Genomic DNA, 21,357 nt, shown 5'->3' on the forward strand with positions numbered 1-21,357 from the left:
CTTTTAGGGCACAGACCTGAGTAGAAGTGTAAGTCACTCCCCAGTCATTCTGACCCTGTACCACTGTAACAGATAGCACATCAGAAACCACAGCCAGATTCATAACAGTTAAGAATCAGTGAATAAGACAAATTGGATCATTGCATCAATATGATTTTATCTTCTTGTTCTGCTTGTTTGTTGTAGTTTTAAAAAAGCTAAAAGCCAAATGCCTGAAATGTGTATCTAATGTATTATGATGATAATACTGAGAAACTAGTAGGCTTGATTATTGTAATGCTCTCCTTACTGGCCCACCAAAAAAAGACATAGATCAACTTCAACTTATATAAAATTCAGCTGTCTGTGTGCAGACCAGGACTGCTGAGTCAAGTGTGAAACCCACAGAGAAATGCAGAACCTGAAGTGAGGGAAACTTTTAGATTATTCTGGGTAAAGTGTGTATTACTGCAGTGACACATACTGTACATATGGTATTTAGATCATAAGCAATTATAAGCTGTATGTAGTAGCTTCAACACAGGTCTGGAAAATGTGTGGTGACAGTTTGAATCTGGGTCCCAAAACCCCAAAACTGGAGCTGTTCAGTGAACTACAGCTACAGACTGTGAATGTGAAGCAGGAAGAGCTGAAGCAGTCATGATCAGTAACATCTCATCCTGCTTAATAAGACTGCAAAGATTTCAGACATATTTAGTCTGTGTGTTTTTTATTTTCCATTTAAGCTGTTTCACTCACATTTCACATCAATAAAGATGTATTCAGATGTCCTCTTCCCCAGCTGGTTCTCAGCTGTACAGTAATACTCTCCAGAGTCAGAGGGCTGGATGGAGCTGAAGACGAGCTGTGGTTCTTTACTGAGAGGTTGAAGGTCTGGATTTACATTCTTCTTGTACCAGGTGTAATTAGCTGCTGGGTTAGCATCACTGCTACAAGTCAGAGTCACTGAACTGCCCTCCACTATCTCACCAGAAGGACTCACTGACACGGAGGGAAGCTTTGGAGCATCTGTAGGAGATACACACTTACATTAATTTGAAGATTAGAATATGTTGTCAGAGATGATATACTATTTTAATTCAAGTTTATTTTTGCTAGTTTCTTATTGATCATCCCTAGTGGTTGTCACAGCGGCTGTCCACAATGATGATCCTGGAGATGTTCCAGGTTAGACTGCTGCTGGTGGGAGCTAACCGCAAATAACAGACCTTTAATGACTCTGCACAGTTTGCAGATCACTTCCTTATTATGTTTAATAAATAGTTCTGCTAAATCCACATAATGGACCAAAAATTATTTGGATTGGGAAATGAATTATATATTTTATTTTGGGGGAAAACACAGACACAGACTGACACGGTGAACTAAACTCACACACTGAAGGAGAGCGGTAATCCTCATGTCCTTTCATAGCACAGGAGACGTTGTCACTGGGATTAAACTGCCCTGAATAAAGAGAAGTTTCCTCCTTCACAACTTTCTGTCCATTCTTGAACCAGACATAAGAAATACCACCTGCTGGACTGCAGCTGCTGAGACATTTCAGCTCTGCCTCGGTATAAGACTGATGGACTGTTACTGTGATCACCTGCACCTGGAGAGCTGAATATGTGAAAAAAAGAACAGAAATGTACTTTGTTCATACATACAAACAAACTTTCACAGTGATATTTTCAAGATATTAACCATTTGAAACTAAATTAAGTCCTCCAATGAAAATGTTACCTGTGACAGTCAAAGTGACTCCAGGTGAACCAGTAAATCTCCCTCCTGGTTGGTTTGTTATGAACCTGAACTTGTACTGAGCTGAGTCGCTCTCTCTCAGGTCTGTGATTCTCAGAGTGCAGTTGTTCTTATCACAGTGATACTGCACCCGACCTGCGTACTCTGAGTCTGTTTTCAGATCCACAGGTTCGTTATTACTCAGTTGAGTAAACCAGAATGTTTCCTTAACTACAGTAGAAGTGCCCTTTACTCTGGATGGGTATCTGTAGGTGCAGCGTATGTCCACTGTTGATCCTTTTAAGGCACAGATCTGAGTAGAAGTGTAAGTCACTCCCCAGTCATTCTGACCCTGTACCACTGTAACACAGAGCACATCAGAAACCACAGTCACATTCATAACAGTTAAGAATCAGTGAATAAGACAAATTGGATCCAGGCATCAATATGATTTTATCTTCTTGTTCTGCTTGTTTGTTGTAGTTTTAAAAAAGCTAAAAACCAAATGCCTGAAATGTGTATCTTATGTATTATGATGATAATACTGAGAAACTAGTAAGATGGATTATTGTAATGCTCTCCTTACTGGCCCACCAAAAAAGCCATAGATCAACTTCAACTTATATAAAATTCAGCTGTCTGTGTGCAGACCAGGACCAGAAGGAGAATACTCATTACACCTGTTTTAAAATTGCTTCACTGGCTACTTCTTTTTGTCTGACATGGTATTAAGATATGTATCCACTATATTCCTCAGGTCTTCTGTTAGTTGCATCTTGGTTTTTATAGGGTCCAGTCTAAGACCCACAATGAGGCCGCTTTTCATCACTGTGGCTCCAGGCTGTGGCAGCCTGCCAGAGGACCTGGAGAAAGTGTGGATATCTTTAAAAAGAAAACTTAAAGCAAACCCTTTTTGCCTGGTTTTTATTTGGTGTGTTTATTTCAACTTGCACTTTTACTGTTATTTCTTATCTCTTATTGATTATAGGTTTTACTATATTATATTTTATACTTTTTTCATTTAAATGTTTTTTGTTTAAACTCATGTTCTTTTTAATTTGTTTTATGTTCAACACTTGGAGTTGCATTTGATGTATGACCTCTGCTATGTAAATATAGTTTGATTTGATTTGATTTGATATATTTCTTTTTCCCCAGTTTCATTTGCTTTTTAGGCACTTTGTAACTATATTTTATGACTTTCATTGTTTTATTTCTGAATTATGCCTGGGTGAAAACACACACATCGAAAAGTCCAAAGATATTTATGTATACTTGGAATGTATAGTGTAAAGACACAGCTTGAGAAAGTTAATCTCTCTGCACTGAGACAGAACAATCAGGCAGAAGTAAGCAACTAAGACAGAAGAATGTATTGAAGCTGTGAATATTAAAGCAGTTTTACTGAACAGGATAAGAAGAAGGAAATCAATAATTACAGAGTCTGCATTTTTCTTGGTTAGTTTCCTCTCTGTTAGCTGGTAAATGTTCTGCTGAGTCAACTGTGAAAACCACAGAGAAATGCAGAACCTGAAGTGAGGGAAACTTTTAGACTATACTGGGTAAACAGTGTATTACTGCAGTAGCACATACTGTACATATGGTATTTAGATCAAAAGCAATTAATAGCTGTACGTAGCAGCTTTGACAAGGGTCTGGAAAATGGCTGGTGACAGTTTGAATCTGGGTCCCAAAAGCCCAAAACTGGAGCTGTTCAGTGAACTACAGCTACAGACTGTGAATGTAAAGCAGGAAGAGCTGAAGCAGTCGTGTTCAGTAACATCTCACCCTGGTTAATAAGACTGCAAAGATTTCAGACATATTTAGTCTGTGTGTTTTTTATTTTCCATTTAAGCTGTTTCACTCACATTTCACATCAATAAAGATGTATTCAGATGTCCTCTTCCCCAGCTGGTTCTCAGCTGTACAGTAATACTCTCCAGAGTCAGAGGACTGGATGGAGCTGAAGACGAGCTGTGGTTCTTTACTGAGAGGTTGAAGGTCTGGATTTACATTCTTCTTGTACCAGGTGTAATTAGCTGCTGGGTTAGCATCACTGCTACACGTCAGAGTCACTGAACTGCCCTCCACTATCTCACCAGAAGGACTCACTGACACAGAGGGAAGCTTTGGAGCATCTGTAGGAGATACAAACTTACATTTACTTGAAGATTAGCATATGTTGACGGAGATGATAGACTATTTTAATTCAAGTTTATTTTTGCTAGTTTCTTATTGATCATCCCTAGTAGTTGTCACAGCGGCTGTCCACAATGATGATCCTGGAGCTGTTCCAGGTTAGACTGCTGCTGGTGGGAACTAACCGCAAATAACAGACCTTTAATGACTCTGCACAGCAGGCAGATCACTTCTTTATTATGTTTTATAAATAGTTCTGCTGAATCCACATAATGAACCAAAAATTATTTGGATTGGGAAATGAATTATATATTTTATTTTGGGGGAAAAACACAGACACAGACTGACACAGTGAACAAAACTCACACAGTGAAGGAGAGCGGTAATCCTCATGTCCTTTCATAGCACAGGAGACATTGTCACTGGGATTAAACTGCCCTGAATAAAGAGAAGTTTCCTCCTTCACAACTTTCTGTCCATTCTTGAACCAGACATAAGAAATACCACCTGCTGGACTGCAGCTGCTGAGACATTTCAGCTCTGCCTCGGTATAAGACTGATGGACTGTTACTGTGATCACCTGCACCTGGAGAGCTGGATATGTGAAAAAAAAGAACAGAAATGTAATTTTGTTCATACATACAAACAAACCGTCACAGTAATTCCAAGATATTAACCATTTGACTAAATTAAGTCTTCCAATAAAAATGTTACCTGTGACTGTCAAAGTGACTCCAGGTAAACCAATAAAGCTCCCTCCTGGTTGATCTGTTATGAACCTGAACTTGTACTGAGCTGAGTCATTCTCTCTTAGGTCTGTGATTCTCAGAGTGCAGTTGTTCTTATCACAGTGATACTGCACACGACCTGTGTACTCTGAATTTGTTTTCAGATCCACAGGTTCGTTATTGCTCAGTTGAGTAAACCAGAATGTTTCCTTAACTACAGTAGAAGTGGCCTTTACTCTGGATGGGTATCTGTAGGTGCAGCGTATGTCCACTGTTGATCCTTTTAAAGCACAGATCTGAGTAGAAGTGTAAGTCACTCCCCAGTCATTCTGACCCTGTACCACTGTAACACAGAGCACATCAGAAACCACAATGAGATTCATAACAACAGTTAAGAATCAGTGAATTAGACAAATTGGATCATTGCATCAATATGATTTTATCTTCTTGCTCTGCTTGTTGGTAGTAATTTTAAAAACGCTAAAAGCCAAATGCCTGAAATGTGTATCTTATGTATTATCAAACACAAAGTCCTTCAAACATAAAATGATACGATGATAATACTGAGAAACTAGTAAGATGGATTATTGTGATGCTCTCCTTACTGGCCCACCAAAAAAATCCAAAGATCAACTTCAACTCATATCAAATTCAACTGTCTGTGTGCTGACCAGGACCAGAAGGAGAGTACACATTACACCTGTTTTAAAATTGCTTCACTGCTACTTCTTTTTGTCTGACATGGTTTTAAGATATGTATCCACTATATCCCTTAGGTCTTCCATTAGTTGTATCTTGGTTCTTATAGGGTCTGGTCTAAGACCCACAGTGAGGCCACTTTTCATCACTGTGGCTCCTGTCAGATGACCTGGAGAAAGTGTGGATGTCGTTAAAAGAAAATTCAAAGCAATCCTTTTTTGCCTGGCTTTTATTTAGTGCGTTCATTTCAATTTGCACTTTTACTGTTATTTCTTATCTCTTATTTAAAATATATTATATTTTATACGGTTTTCATTTAAATGTTTTTTGTTTAAACTCATGTTCTTTTTAATTCTTTTTATGTTCAACACTTGGAGTTGCATTTGATGTATGACTTGTGCTATATAAATATAGTTTGATTTGATTTGATTTGATTTGATATATTTCTTTTTCCCCAGTTTCATTTGCTTTTTAGGCACTTTGTAACTATATTTTATGACTTTCATTGTTTTATTTCTGAATTATGCCTGGGTGAAAACACACACATCGAAAAGTCCAAAGATATTTATGAATACTTTGGATTCATAGTGTAAAGAAACAGCTTGAGAAAGTTAATCTCTGTGCACGGAGACAGAACAATCAGACAGAATTAAGCAACTGAGAAAGAAGAATGTATTGAAGCTGTGAATATTGAAGCAGTTTTACTGAACAGGATAAGAAGAAGGAAATTAATTATTGGAAGAGTCTGCATTTTTCTTGGTTAGTTTCCTCTCTGTTAGCTGGTCAATTTTCTGCTGAGTCAACTGTGAAAATCACACAGAAATGCAGAACCTGAGGTGAGGGAAACTATTAAAAGTGGCAAAAAGTACATGGGTGGATATTCACTCTTACATGGTGGGGTTATGGAGGGGCAACTGTTGTAGCTATAACAGGTATAACAGTTACTGATATTTTTTTGGCATTTTTGCCTTTATTCAACTGCTATAGTTTACACAAAAAATGTGGAGTTTAAAAGTCAATCATCATACTGCATCACACAAATATAAAACCTACAAAAGTGCTCATCTGGGATATTTCATATTTTATTAACCTTCTTAAAATCACTACAGTCAGCTCTGAGTAAGTGTGCTAAATGTCCTACAATGTAAATATACAGTACCTGACACAGAGAGAAGGAAGACAACAAATCCACTCGCTGCTGCTGTTAAACTCATAGCTGCTCCTCTCATCTGTGAGGCTTCAGATACATTAAAACACATCAAATAATGTTCACAACATGTAATAGTCACATCAGTAAAATATTTTACTTACAATAGAGAAGAATGTTGTCTGTTGAGATGCTTGTCCTCTGTGATCTGTAAGAGAAGTCAGATATAAGTCTTAAAATAAATGACTTGATTTCCTTCCTCTTTCTTATTATTTTGAAAATGCATAGGCGGCAAAGGCAGAAGTGACAACCAAGTTTTACTAGACTTAATATAATCTGTGTTAGAGAGAATAAGAGATTGGTGTTTTGACTTGTTCATAATTTAAAGAGAAAAGAGAAATAGTGAGACATTTTTATTACCTTATCGTGCAGACACACCAAATCCGTAGACGGATGTCAAGTTGACAGATCCCATTCATTTTCTATGAAAAGCAGGAGATCTGGCCATGCAGTGCATGATGGATACAGCACGGTGAGTTGATGGATCAACCGCTACATCTGAATTTACTTAATCACGACTCAAGCTCAATTTTATGTAAATGAGGTCCATACAGTGCAATGCGGCCGGCTCACATTTGGTCCAATGCGTCCAATTGTGTCCTCACCAGGGTCCCTGTGTCTGCATCATTAATCTTATTAAGTGTGGGCACAATTCAGTGTCTAAAGAAAAGATATGACATATGTGACAGATGTGCGACAGTCAGTTTGATTCTTATAAGTGCTGAGAAACAAGTAAAAAGTGAAGTATAACAACAAAAAAAACAGTGACACAAAAATCTATGTGTAAATCAGAACACAAAATGTGTTACATCTGCAATGAGAAACTCACTCATTTACAGTCATTCTGACTGTAACACAGAGCACATCAGAATAAGAGACCACCAAGAGGACCCATTGCCCAGAGAGTCCCTTCCAAGGCCCACGCGGTGAACAACAATGTTTACATATCTCCACAGGCACGGACCACAGTGAACCTCTCAGGAACATGGAGTACCTTTGGCGACTTGACACTCTGCTTTGCAGTGAGAAAGTGACCTCCAGGTCCAAACAGGACCACCAAGCCTACAGCCTGCTGCAAACTGCCACCATCAGAGTTGAAGTGGAGAGGTCCAGTGCTATGCCACACCTTTACTCTGATGCGCTCCTATCGTCAATCTCCATGCAACAAAGCAGGCTGTACTAGCCAGTCTGTACAACAGTGAGTTCAAGCTTTCCAAGAACCAAAACTTCATATCAGCAGAAAGGCCCCTCCTTGCACAAGCTCAGCTGGACTCATCTCCAGATTGAAACAAAGCCGTCAAGGTCAGGCAGCCAATTCCTGTAGACAGCCTTCCTCATACCGGAATATGTTGAAGGCACAGTCCTTATCAGAGTTGAGGGCAGACCCCGCCATGCTGAGGATCTTGAAGTGATTGTTCTATTGCTATTGACCTGATTGTACTTGACCCAAGTCATTACATCACAAACTAATGATTCAAGATTTCAAACAGAGGCTGCTCCACCCTGGCCCGGAACAGGTTTTTGACAAACTGCGTAGACAGTTTTGGGTGCTCCAGGGCCAGGAAGCTATCCTCAAACTTCAACACGCTGAGACTGTCAACACTGGCATGCCAAGCCAAACATTCCCAAAATGGCTGACCTGCCACTATGCAGACTGTGCCTGCACAAGCCTCCATTCTATTCCACTGGAATGGACTGTTTTAGTTCATTTGCAGTATGGATTGGATGTCACCAGGAGAAAAATTTGGGGGGTTCGGTATAAGTCCATGACTACCAGGTGGGTGCACTTAGACCTACTGGAAAGTCTTGATACGGATGCCTTTCTTCTGTCCCTTCAGCACTTCATTGCTTGATGAGGCAAACCATTTGAGTTGCTATGGGACACTGGCATCAATTTCACTCGAGCAGACCATGAGCTACAGGAAGCCTTGGATGCCATGGGGCCTCGGCTGCAAGAGCAACTAGCATGTCAGTTGTTCCACTTCAATCCACCAAGTGCTCCTTATTTTGGAGAGATATCAGAGCGAGAAGTCAGACATGTGAAGCAGCACCTTTTGAAGGCATCCTAAATGCCAAACCTTTAGGACACATGTCATCGCACATTGCCAGGTTCAGGTTCAGATCAGGTTCAGACCAACACCATGAAGGTTAGAGTTAAGAGCAACCAGTGGCCAGGCTAATCCAGCTTCCCAAAATTACAGAGGAGGACAAACGTGCCCCAGCCAGCCTTTCCAAGTGAGTACAAATGTCTTGACAGAAATCTGGGGTGGCTGCATTGGAAAGCCCAGCAGCGACTCTTAGTGGACTACAATGAGAGTGACAGGTTCAGAAAGTCTGCTGCCTCAGTCAGTCACCGCAGCACCATGAGGAGTCGATTAAGCCAATTAAGGGGACAGATTCCTCATGTGTACTATTCTGTTGTTGTGCGTTCTTGAAATGATGTAAGCATGGATTATTTACCTATAAAGAACATTTCATATTAGAATTTAAGTTCAGTGTTGATATTTTCTTGAGTTTTTTTCATTCAACGGAGTTAATTGGTATGATGCAACAGCTAACTTATTAGCTTGCTGAAAGCAATCACACATTGTTCTTCTCACTCTTTATTCTTATTCCGTCTTCCGTACGTTTTTTGCCGCCTTTCAACTACTGCATACTTTGTGCTATAAAAACCATTCAAACATCAATCTGTACAGCTCATTCAGCAGATGTGTGCTTGTATTTTTCTGAAATGTAACATGTTTCAGCGATTTTATATAATTTTTTAAAACATTAAAATTTATAATGGCAGTCTATGGGACGAACCATCCAACCAAGTTGGAAAATTGGTCACTTTGACACTCAACTGCTCGGACGTTGAGTTTTAAACTTCAAACTTTAAAATGTTCACAAATCTTTGAACTTTCAAAGTTATCAGATTGTTTAGTGATATCTTTTATAATTCTTTAATAATTTTCAGCAATTTAAGCCAAAAGTCAGGGGTTTTTCAGACTGTCAGGTCTCACCAGTGTGTCCATCACCATGTGATCAGGCACAGTGGAGAGCACAGATATTTTTAGACCAGGATTTTTTTTCTGAACAGCTATCACTTCCACAATTTTAAGTCCTCAAGCACATATCTTGCCTCAGTATGTTGCCACAATCCTCTTCTCTCTCAAAATGTAAATATATTTCACATATGACTTATAGTTTTTGAGATCTGAACCTTAATTGATAGAGAGTCCCTGTCTTGCTCTCATTGACTGCAATACAGTCTGCAGGAAGTGTGTCTCCTCTCACTCCAGTTTCTTAAACTTGCAGATTCTCTGATCCTTCAAACACTTTTTACACTTATCATTCATTCTCATGTTAAACTACTCTTGCTTTCACTAATGATGTACAAATCTCTGGGCTTCAAGCACTAGCTTGAGACAAATACATTTTCATCATCAAAATGGAGATTTTTTCCTCTCATTTTTGTGAATGTCTGTTGGCTCAGTGGTTTAGAATACTGCTCTCATAATCAGCTTCACCTTAGATGACAAGGTTGTGTGTTTGATACCTGCTCACTGCAGTGCTCCTCATAATATTGCTCTCATGTACAATGTTGCTTCATATCTTTATCCTGTACCAGAATTCAATTCCTCTCTAGCCTACCTTAACATTACTACCTAAAGTATGGATTGATATGCTTGTTAAATATATCTTTACCTGTACTATACAGCATGTGTGAGTAGTCTAGTGGTTTAAGGTTATGTCATTTCTCACCTCCTTTTAGATCCAAAGGTTGTGAGTTTGAGCCCTGCTTAGGGCAGAACTCAGTAGAGATGAAGGAGTCCAGGTGATGTCAATCTGCTTAATGAGCTGAGCTCAACTGCTTTTTTGTCAATTTCATGCAATTGACAGACTAAATAGCAGAATCTGGCCTGGTATTGCTGTGTGACATGTTAGCTCAGTGCATAACATTTCTGTCTTTACAAACATGGGGGTGTAGGTTCAATTCCACCCATTTCAGATTTTAATCTTGCTAGATTTTTCAATAGTGTACAGCTTCCAGTTATGCAATCTAAATTTGCTTTCAGCAATCACATGCAATTTCTACAGAAATTGCATTTTCTAGTTTACCTTTGTCATCATTCAACTCTATGTTAATTTGGTGTAGTTAATACATTTGATACTTTATGGAAAATAAGGGGTTTGCCATATTTTATTGTATTGAATTACCCTTGCTAAAATTCACTAATATGATTCATGTAAATATGTAATTTATTAGTTATTCTCATGTTCTGTACAGAAATGATAGGTTGCCTAATTTAGCTCGTGTCTCCTATGTATGCTCTATTCACAGACAAAACACATACACGCACACACAAATGCATATCCATAAATTACAATTACACTCTAAATGAAGCTCTACACATGAACAAAATTAATCCAAAATTATCTGCAGGGCTAGACACCACAGGAAGTAAGTGAGAAAATATAGTATTTTATTAAGTCAGGTTAAGTGACCCTTTAAAGCAGACAGTGCAGGGAAACCTCAGTGATGAAGCCTGACTCTGCAACACTGAAGCTTCACCACTAAAGGACAGTGAAACATCAGAGATACTGAATCACAACCCTGAAACAACATTGTACCATCTATCATTGATAGTTTAGACACATTTAAATTTTATATTCTTTTCTTTTTTATGATTGAGTGGCATCTTAATTTGTTTACCCTTGACATTAAATTCATTAAATGTTACAGTTAGAGGTTCAGTTTCAGAAGTGTTGATTGTTCACATTGGTGACCTTGTTGTACAGTAGTTGAACAAACGCTCACGGTCAAGGTGTCTAGGTATGAAAATGATTCAGTCAGTGATCTACAGTTGTCACTAACAAATATGGACTGTTATACTGAAAAGGCTTCATACTTTAGGAAACTGCAACACATTCTGCTTCCCTGAGTGACCCCAAAGAGTTTAAATGGACCAAAAAGGAGATAAACAGCTCACATGACAATTAAGGTCTTCTTCAATACAAATTGTGTCTGTGCATCTTCATTTTAGCAACATCCTTAATCATAATAAACTATTACACTGTGATGAGTTTCATCCTAAAATAGAGGGAAAGTGAGAAATAAGTCAGAACAAAAGAACAGATTTAAATTTTATTTGTCTTCAGCTGGTAAATACATTTTTATTCTAAAAATAAACATAAAAACAATTTGTTTAAAGCTGAAATTGTATGCAAGCTGTCGCCCTCTGCAGCAGTGAGAGGGAACTGAAACTGTTGTGAGAGCTGTCTGTTTATTGTGAATCAGCCACTGCAATATCTGGATAATGTGGCATTCAACAAAGTTTGATAGAACTGAGATCATGTTTGATATGTGAAAATATACAGTATACTGCACAAGAAGATAATCAGGATTCCTCAAAAACGATTAATTACAACATGTACACATTTAAAATAATAGTTTGCAAGGCAGCTCTAATCCTAAATATTTGTAATACAGAAAAGGACAAAGGAGTGAAGTACAATAATATAGCCTGCATTGCCTCAGACAGAACACTCAATAAACGCATATTATGAGTCACACACCTGTTGCTACTGAAAACGTCCACATCATCCTCTACAGCCTCTCTCTCCAGTCTACAGTGTTTTTACATTTAAAATAGCATTTCACATAACAGCTCTAATCCTAAATATCTGTAATATAACTAACTCTACAGAGAAAAAAATAAGCTTGCATAAGTTCAGACAGAACATTCAGTAAATTATAAATCTATTGAGTCACACACACCACCTGACATTCAACTGATCTAAACAATCAATCATGTTCAAGCTGCCATCAGCACATTCTTCTCAAAGCTTCTGCTACATGCTGTTACTGACGGTCTGTGCTGCTCTTTTCTACCTGCTACTGCTGTTGAAAACTGAACATTAAAACATCCACATCATCCTCTACAGCCTCTATCTCCACTGTCATATTTCACTGTTGTACTACTTTCTGCCTCCATCAGGGGAGTCCAGCCTCTGGTTCAACTGCATTACAACAAAATCACATGAAATTTCAGTGAGTTACTTCTCATAACTGTAACTGTGAATCTGATATAAGCCTCTTTTTTTCATGATGCTCCAGCCTGACTGGACTTTACTCCATGTCTTCCTGCTCCTCTGTGTCTTCTGTCTGCTGCAGCGACGACCTGCAAGTCTGAGACGTTCTCACACACAGGAGAAGAGTCCAACTGATGGGGAGAGATGTCAAAATGAGGATTAATGGACCTCATTCATGAAACCTGTATATAATTAGGTTTTATTAAATATGTAATCAAATGTGTTTAAAACTGAATTATTTGCTTAAATTGCGTTCTGCTGAAAATACATTATGAGTTTCTACTCTGCAAGTTGTATTTTAAATATAAAATTCACTTCACAGCTTCATGCCGATAATATAAATGTGTTTGAGTGCATTTATAAGCCAAGTGATCATAACCATATTTTAGGGTAAGTTCTGTCAATAAGGTCTCTCTCTCACCTCTATAGTCTCTACAGGTTCATTCAGTTCAGTGGTAGAGTTCAGAGTTCTCTTCTTCCTGGATTGAATCCAGCAAAAACAAGAAATATTTAACAAAATGAAATTCATGACTTAAAAACTATGAAAATCTTTTGATAACAAAAACAAAAGAACAAATGTCTTCTTTATCTTTTTACCTTGCCCACAGACTCAAGAGAAGCAGAGGAATCAGCATCAGGACCACCAGAATCAACCTGATGATATTTATTATAAATACTGATTTCCCTAAAAATTGAGACAGACAGAAAGAAGATATGGCTTATCAATAAATGCAGTTTACAGGTGTGTGTGTGTGTGTGTGTGTGTGTGTGTGTGTGTGTGTGTGTGTGTGTGTGTGTGTGTGTGTGTGTGTGTGTGTGTTTATGTGAGGGTCAATGAGCATAACTTACTTGACCCAACAGTCAGATATAAGTTGGAGTTATGATGTCCTCTTCTGTTCTGGGCTTCACAGTAATAATTCCCACTGTGTTCAGGTCTGACATTAGTGATGGTGAAGATCTGTCCTGATGCTTTTGGTGAGTCTTCATTCTCCTTGTACCAGGTATAAGTAGCTGCTGGGTTAGCATCACTGCTACAGGTCAGATTCACTGAACTGCCCTCCACTATCTCACCAGAGGGACTCACTGACACAGAGGGAAGCTTTGGAGCATCTGGAGGACAATATGTATAGAGACACATTCCATTAATGTTGGCATGCATGATTTTGAAGAATTTTTGTATCATGAAAAACAGAACAGACTTGAGTGACTTACACTGGACATCTATAAATAGAGCTGTAGAGTTAAACTGTCCATATGGATTCTCAGACTTGCAGTGGTAGATCCCTCTGTCCTCAGAGCTGATGGAGGTGAAATGATAACTTTCCCCTGGTTCTTGAGAAAGTGTTTGGTCTTCCTTGTACCAGGTATAATTAGCTGCAGGGTTAGCATCACTGCTACAGATCAGAGTCACTGAACTGCCCTCCACTATCTCACCAGAGGGACTCACTGACACAGAGGGAAGCGTTGGAGCATCTGGAGATGTATCAAAATCAATTAGCTATATAATGAGGACGGGTTGCATTAGTACAACATGTTGTATTGATGCTGGTGTGTATGTGTGTGTGTGTGTGTGTGTGTGTGTGTGTGTGTGTGTGTGTGTGTGTGTTCAGATTCTGCTTGCTGTGTTACTGGCCCTGTAGTTTCAGATAGGTCTACCTGCCTTACTGTCACACATCTTTCTTGTCTTGTTCTATAAATCCTGCTGTGACATCATGTTGCTTATATTGTGTGTCCTGCACTTAACTACACTTACACACCTTAGAACGAGCCAACATGTTATTAAAAAAAACAATTGACATCACATTTTGTAAAATAGTAATGTTGATAAAAGTACAAAGTATAAATGAAAAAGTATAAGAGGTAAAACTGGGTCTGACTTGTTGTAGACTATGTGGGTCAAAGTTTTCACTTGATGTGTTAGTGGAACATTGTAGAGAAAACTCACACACTGAAGGAGAGGGGAAAAACTCATATCCTGATAGAGCACAAGAATACTCGTCCCCAGGATTAATTTGGTGTGGATGAAAATAAACTTTGTTTTCCTCCATTGGCTGGCCATTCTTGTACCAGATGTAGGAATGATGACTAAGCAGCTGACAATTGCTGTGACATGTCAGCTCTGTCCAGGTGGGATGCTGGTTGGATGAAGATTTTGTAACATGCACTTGGAAGTCCGGATCTGTGAACAACAAACAGAAATGTCATTTCAGAATTAACTGTCAACATACAGTACATACAAGCAAATATTCACATGTTCACAGTAACATTTCCTAAATGATCTGAAACATCTGAAACTAACTGATCACAACGTCAAGGAATCAACAATTTATAGCAAATGGTTATAAAGTTACATTTGATGGAAAAGAACCTGCTCTTTGAGGGAGCTCTCAGAGAATCCAAGCAGTAATGAAGATTCTGCTAAATAACCTTAATAATCACATAGATGAACATTAGATTTGAGAGAAATAAAGAATACCAAAAGCAAAGCACATAATGAGGAGACTGGGGCAGCAGATGGTGTCAGCATTAGCATGTAAGCAAAGTAATAGTAAGAAGTGTCCGGTTATAATGGAAGCACTGTCCACTTCTATGAATATGATGACCATTAACAGTCAGCTGGTAGCCAAGCAGCTGGTAAAGCTCTGTGCTCTGCCTGAACTAATGTTTTGCTCCATTTCAAATAAAAATGTTACCTGTGACAGTCAAAGTGACTCCAGGTGAACCAGTGAATCTCCCTCTTGGTTGGTTTGTTATGAACCTGAACTTGTACTCAGCTGAGTCGCTCTCTCTCAGGTCCCTGATTGTCAGAGTGCAGTAGTTCTTATCACAGTGATACTGAACACGACCTGCATACTCTAAGGTTTCTGTCAGATCCACATATTGATCACCATTCATTTTAGTGAACCATAAAGTTTTGTCAACTGTAGTATCAAGGTTATCTATTCTGGATGGGTATCTGTAGGTGCAGCTTATGAACACTGTTGATCCTTTGAAGGCACAGATCTGAGTAGAAGAGTACATCACTCCTGCGTGACCTGCTGTAACACAGAACACAACAGAATCCACAACCAGACTCATAACAACATCAGAGAACAGTTAATCTGTCATGAAGGTCCTTCAGTATGTAATCCTGCTGAGATACTGCATGGGCCTCCTTCTTTCCACCTCAGAGAAGGACATGAGACTAATTTATGAAGCTTATGGCACCAACACAAGGACAAACATAAAGAGTGTTTTACACTTGAGTACCACAAAATGCAATTAATAATGCAACATTGAAGATTTTCATTTAAACTTAGGTGTGGATCCATACATACTGATGGCTAATTTAGATACAATTTGATAAAGGAAATGTATAATCATGAGAAGTGGAGCCATGTATACTGTGGGGTTTCAAGTGATCTCACAGCTCTCTGGGAAATGTAGTATTTAGCATTACTCCTTTCAGTTAAGAATGCACTTGAATAAACTATAGAACTAAACTTCATACATTTCACAGTGCATTTTTTTCTTTTAAAGAACAACTTAACACCAGCTGAAGCCTTCTCTACTGTCCTCCAGTGGTTTAACCTCTGATGCAGAAGTGCACTCCAGGGTGTCAGTGCACTGTGACAACACTGTTTGATGTGGTGACAGGTACAACAGAACATGCTAATGCTGAAAAAGCTTGAGGCTTGATGTCTCCAACATTAAGCATTATGTGTGCATGACTGTTCCTTTATGTGTTTTTATCTATGTAGCCTATAGCTGTCAGACATTATACAATATGCATGTCAGTGGTGCTTTGAAGGTTGTATTGATGTTGAGATACCTACAGCAGTATCTCAAGGGCTTAATGGGACCAGTACAGAGAGGGAAGTGATGTCACCCATATTAAACACACATGCAGTTATGATACATTAGCTAAAACACTCCACTAGATGGTGTAAAAGACTGTGAAGTAAACTCACACAGTGAAGGAGAGGGGAACTTCTCATGTCCTTTCACAGCACAGGAATAGCTGTCTGCAGAATCAAAGCTGCCTGAATAAGAATTAGATGTTTGTCCCCAAATGTCCTGTTCATTCTTGTACCAGATGTAGGAAGAACCATCAGATAGATGACAGCTGCTGTGACACTCCAGCTCTGCCCAGGAATAATGTTGGTTGATAGTTAATCTGCTCACCTGCACCTGGAGATCTGCATATACGAATAAAGGAAAAAAAGAAAAGAAAAGAAGTCTTGATTTTAAACTTAACTGTCAACATTCACACACACACACACATACACTTGTGTTCACCGTTTGGAATTAAATTATTAAATCTTCAGATGAAAATGTTACCTGTGACAGTCAAAGTGACTCCAGGTGAAGTATATTTCCCTCCTGGTTGGTTTGTAATGAACCTGAAGTTGTACTCAGCTGAGTCACTCTCTCTCAGGTCTGTGATTCTCAGAGTGCAGTCGTTCTTATCACAGTGATATTGAACACGACCTGAATACTTCGGGTCTGTTCTCAGATCCACATACACACCATTACTCCCTTTTGTAAACCAGAATGTTTTCTCAACTGTAGTATCAAGATCATTTATTCTGGATGGGTATCTGTAGGTACTGTTTATGTCCACTGTTGATCCTTTTAAGGCACAGATCTGAGTAGAAGTGTAAGTCACTCCCCACCCATTCTGACCCTGTACCACTGTAACACAGAGCACATCAGAAACCACTATCAGATTCATAACAAGTTAAGAATCATTGAATAAGACAAAGTCAATAATTGTACAGTAGCAGAAAATGTATTCTTTTCTGGTCTAAGCAGGCCTGTAGTGTTTTGCTCTCTTGATTACTCGGCAATCACTGGCCAATCATTGTCTGTGGGCACTCTATAAAGGCAGGTAGGCCTAGTTGTTTTCTGAGCGCTCCCCTGACGCTGAATGCACACCCCGGGTCCTGTTCACCGGACTTCCACAATTTGCTGCAGGTATGGGAGTAGTTTCTCATGCTGTTGTTTATATCAGTGGTTTATAACTCTATAGATCCCTCTGTGGTGACTCACCTCCCTCAGAAGTAAATGAGTGTTTTGTTTCTAGGTAACTGTGTGTAGTAGCAGCATAGGCACCACAGACTCTCTCCTCCCCTGAACCTACAGACACTTCCTGATTGGTATGTAGCCTACTATGGCGCCAGGTTTATTTATTTATTTTTTTTTATTTTTTTTTTGGTTTGTTCATGATCATCGTTTTTATTTTTAATTGTTTGGTCAGGTCATGCTGTGTTGTGGGCCGGCAGTACCATGACTAGTACTCGTTTAGCCAAGCCATTTTAATTGTGTGAGTGTGCGTTGTGAGCTGGGGTTTTTCTTTTCTTTTGTTGTTATCGTTGGATTATTCCCAGTTTTGCTTAGTTTAGTTCATTCATTTCGTCTCCATGGTATATTTTGTTTATTTATTTATCTTTTTTTGTTGTGCAAGTACAGGGCTTTTTATGTCCTGCAATGAATATTGTTTGGTGTAGTTTATTGTGTTTATTTTACTCCTAAGTTGCTGGTTAGGTGTTCAAACATCTAACCAACTGATATTGTTTCGGAGAGTGTTTCTTTAGTTTAGTTTTGTTTGTTTGTTTCTTCATTCTTTTCTTTTTTTCTATGGTTCTTGATAACCAGTATTCAGCATTTCAACATCAGGCCAGCTGTATGGTGTTTTTGTTTGTTTGGTTGAAGAATACTTCATCAATTGTATATATACCTTTTTTTATTTTTCAGAAGCTGAGAGCCCAAAGTGGTGGGGTTGGTGTTGTACATTGTGGTACTTCCTTTCCTGTGTGCTGTGTTCAGCTGAGCATCCCTGGGTTTGACCCTTCACCTGTGTGTGTGTGTGTGTGTGTGTGTGTGTGTGTGTGTGTGTGTGTGTGTGTGTGTGTGTGTGTGTGTGTGTGTGTGCATGTGTGATTCAGGGCCTCAGCTCTGAATAATTCCCCTGCCCCATTTTACTAATTTTTGCTACTGTTAAATGGAACCACGTCTCTTGCTTCTTAGTATAATGAACCTGATTGCCTCTTGGGTTATTGATACTGGTCTTTGATTACACTGGTTAATGCCCTACATCCCATTCTCTTGCCACAGTACCATAAGTGAGAGAAACTACTAAAAGTGGCAAAAAATGACACAGGTGGATATTCACTTTTATAGGGAGGGGCAGTTACTGGTATTCATTTTTTGAATTTTTTTTTTCAACAGCTATAGTTTACACAGGAATAAACAGAAGTGAATGTTTGGTGTTATAGAGCTTAAAAGTTATTCATCATACTGCATCACACATACTTTAAACCTAGAAAAGTGCTGATCTGGGATATTTCAGATTTACTTTCTTAAAATCACTTCATGCTGCTCTGAATAAGTGTGTTAAATGTCCTACAACATAAATGTAGATATACAGTACCTGACACAGAGAGAAGGAAGACAACAAATCCACTCACTGCTGCTGTTAAACTCATAGCTGCTCCTCTCATCTCTCAGTGAGGCTTCAGAGACAATAAAATACATCAAATAATGTACATAACATGTAATAGTCATATCAGTAAACTAAGTCACTCTCCAGTCATTCTGATACACAGAGCACATCAGTACGCAGTAACACAGTAAGATTTATAAAATTATCATCAGTTAAGACAAAGTGGAACATAGTGCCAATCTCTTTTTGGGAAAAGGTGATCTGGCTTAACTTAAAAAACCTAAATGGCTTGAGAATCTCTTTTGATCTGCAGCATTGTGCTGTTTCCTGTCGTACCAGTGACTCGAGTCACAAAAAGTGACCCACATGTGCCCTTTGTGGTCTGTAGGCAATCTAACATGCAGGGGGAGGAGTCATATGTAGAGTTGTGCAAGAGAAAAAAAAATATCTCTTAAATGAACCACAGACCTGAAGTACAATGTACAGAATGTCCAAATAACATTATACACAATCCATTCAATTCAGACAAATTTGACATTGGACAAAAGTGGTAGAAAGAGTCAACTGACATTACCAACTCTAGAGCCCTGCCACTTGTGTGGCTAAAGATTATGGCGTGTGAGTCACTTTGTCCGGAGGCAGGTCAAAAGTTCTGACCCCTGAGATGATTTGATTAGTACAGCAAGGCATTACGTTTGATGTGTGGGCCAAGTTTTCCTCAGTGGTGAGGCATTTTGCATTAGGCCACATATGTTTGCAGATCACAGCAGGAGGTTAATCTTCCCTTGATGACACTTTGGATTGGGGTGCTATTACATTATTAATAATTCAAATAAACACAAGTAAACATAAACCAATATATACCCAAAACAAATAAGTTTAACATAAAGAACCTGAGTCAAGATGTTTTGGACATTCAGTAGTTAAACTTCTAGGCTGTTTGAATGTGGCTTGAATGTGGCAAAAGGGCAGCTTTATATATGTATAATGATCAAATACAGTATCATTACTATTGTTTACATGCTCATCTGGAACACATTCATCCCAATTCTGCGTAGGGTAGCGTGAATGTGGATACAGGCTGGTGATAATTGATTTTTCTTTTTGGTTTGCTGTATGCTGCCTTTAAGATTAAGTAGGTGCATGGTTTCTGTAAATTTGACTTTTTTTCCACACCTTGCAAGCCAGATTGCCAAAAGACATGTTTTGTGACTCCTGAGTCACTGACCTACCACATGTCAAAAAAGCCACAAGCCATTTCCCCTCAATGATAATGATAACTGATAATTTGCAACCACTCAACTCCTTGTCATGCATCAGTCTAACCAGATCTGAACTGATAACACTCAAACTGTCTTATACTGTATGTAAGGTGTTAATAAATAAGTGTTGGGGCACAGGAATATTGGTTACTGGTGTTTCAGTTTTGGTCCATTCATCATTGAAGTTTATACTGTTGACACCATTGTCAATTCATTGAGTTCTGGATCAAAAGAAAATCACGATGTTCATTACAGATTTATGACGAGAAAAACTTGACACACAGTGCTCAGCTGCATCTCAAAACAATCTTTAGATTCCCAGCTTTCAGATGATGTATACCAGACAAAAAGGGGTCTATGGTAGGTCTATAAGGGTTAAAGGTACACAGCTTCACAACATACATCAAAATCTTGAGAGTAAGCTAGGGTACTTATTTATTATTATTTATTTATGCAATATAATGTAATGCAATGTAAATGTAAATATACAGTACCTGACACAGAGAGAAGGCAGACACCAAATCGACTCGCTGCTGCTGTTAAAGTCAAAGCTGCTCCTCTAATCGCTCTCTGTGACTTCAGAAATGTTAAAACCTGTCTGCAATGGAAGAACACACAGGAAGTATACCAGCCACATCAATCAACCTTTGTACTCTGCAAGAATAGAGATAGAAGTTACATTGAAAGATAACTTTCCACTGCGGTCAGAACATAAGCAGCAGGCAGATCATGTTGTTAAAATGACCAAATGCCAAATGCACATGTAGCCCACCCAACCACATGTTGTGGCATATTGCATAACATTAACTGACAACAGCTTTGCATGAGAGGTGTATTGGAGAGGAGTCTACTATAGTTTTAAAGCAAAAGTAGTGCAGCTGATTTGGTGATTTTGGTGATATGTTGTATTCAGGTCTGAATCAAAGATTACACCCAGATTTCTGGCCTCATGGGTGCACTGCAAACCATGGGAAACTGAGGTCTTGCTTACGGAGTCCCTGTGTGCTTTGCTCCCAAACACCATCACTTCAGTTTTATCATTATTGAGCATTAAAAAAGTATTGGACATCCATGATCTAATATCTGCAAGGCAGGTTT

At 38.8% G+C, this 21,357-nt stretch overlaps 1 protein-coding gene and 1 long non-coding RNA gene across 2 annotated transcripts in view; both read right to left on the reverse strand.

The window, feature by feature from the left end:
- The window catches only part of LOC122976525 (B-cell receptor CD22-like), a 56,485-nt gene that overhangs the window by 25,407 nt on the left and 9,721 nt on the right, over nt 1-21,357 (reverse strand). The gene's annotated exons all lie outside the window — the stretch shown is intronic.
- LOC122973560 lies at nt 982-1,768 on the reverse strand. Its single transcript, XR_006400083.1, has 3 exons — nt 1,726-1,768; nt 1,375-1,602; nt 982-1,008 (listed from the first exon to the last, which is right to left on the reverse strand). It is a non-coding gene; the product is annotated as an uncharacterized LOC122973560 (long non-coding RNA).

This window comes from Thunnus albacares, chromosome 3, assembly GCF_914725855.1.
Source record: "Thunnus albacares chromosome 3, fThuAlb1.1, whole genome shotgun sequence".
In the NCBI taxonomy this organism is placed as follows: domain Eukaryota; kingdom Metazoa; phylum Chordata; class Actinopteri; order Scombriformes; family Scombridae; genus Thunnus; species Thunnus albacares.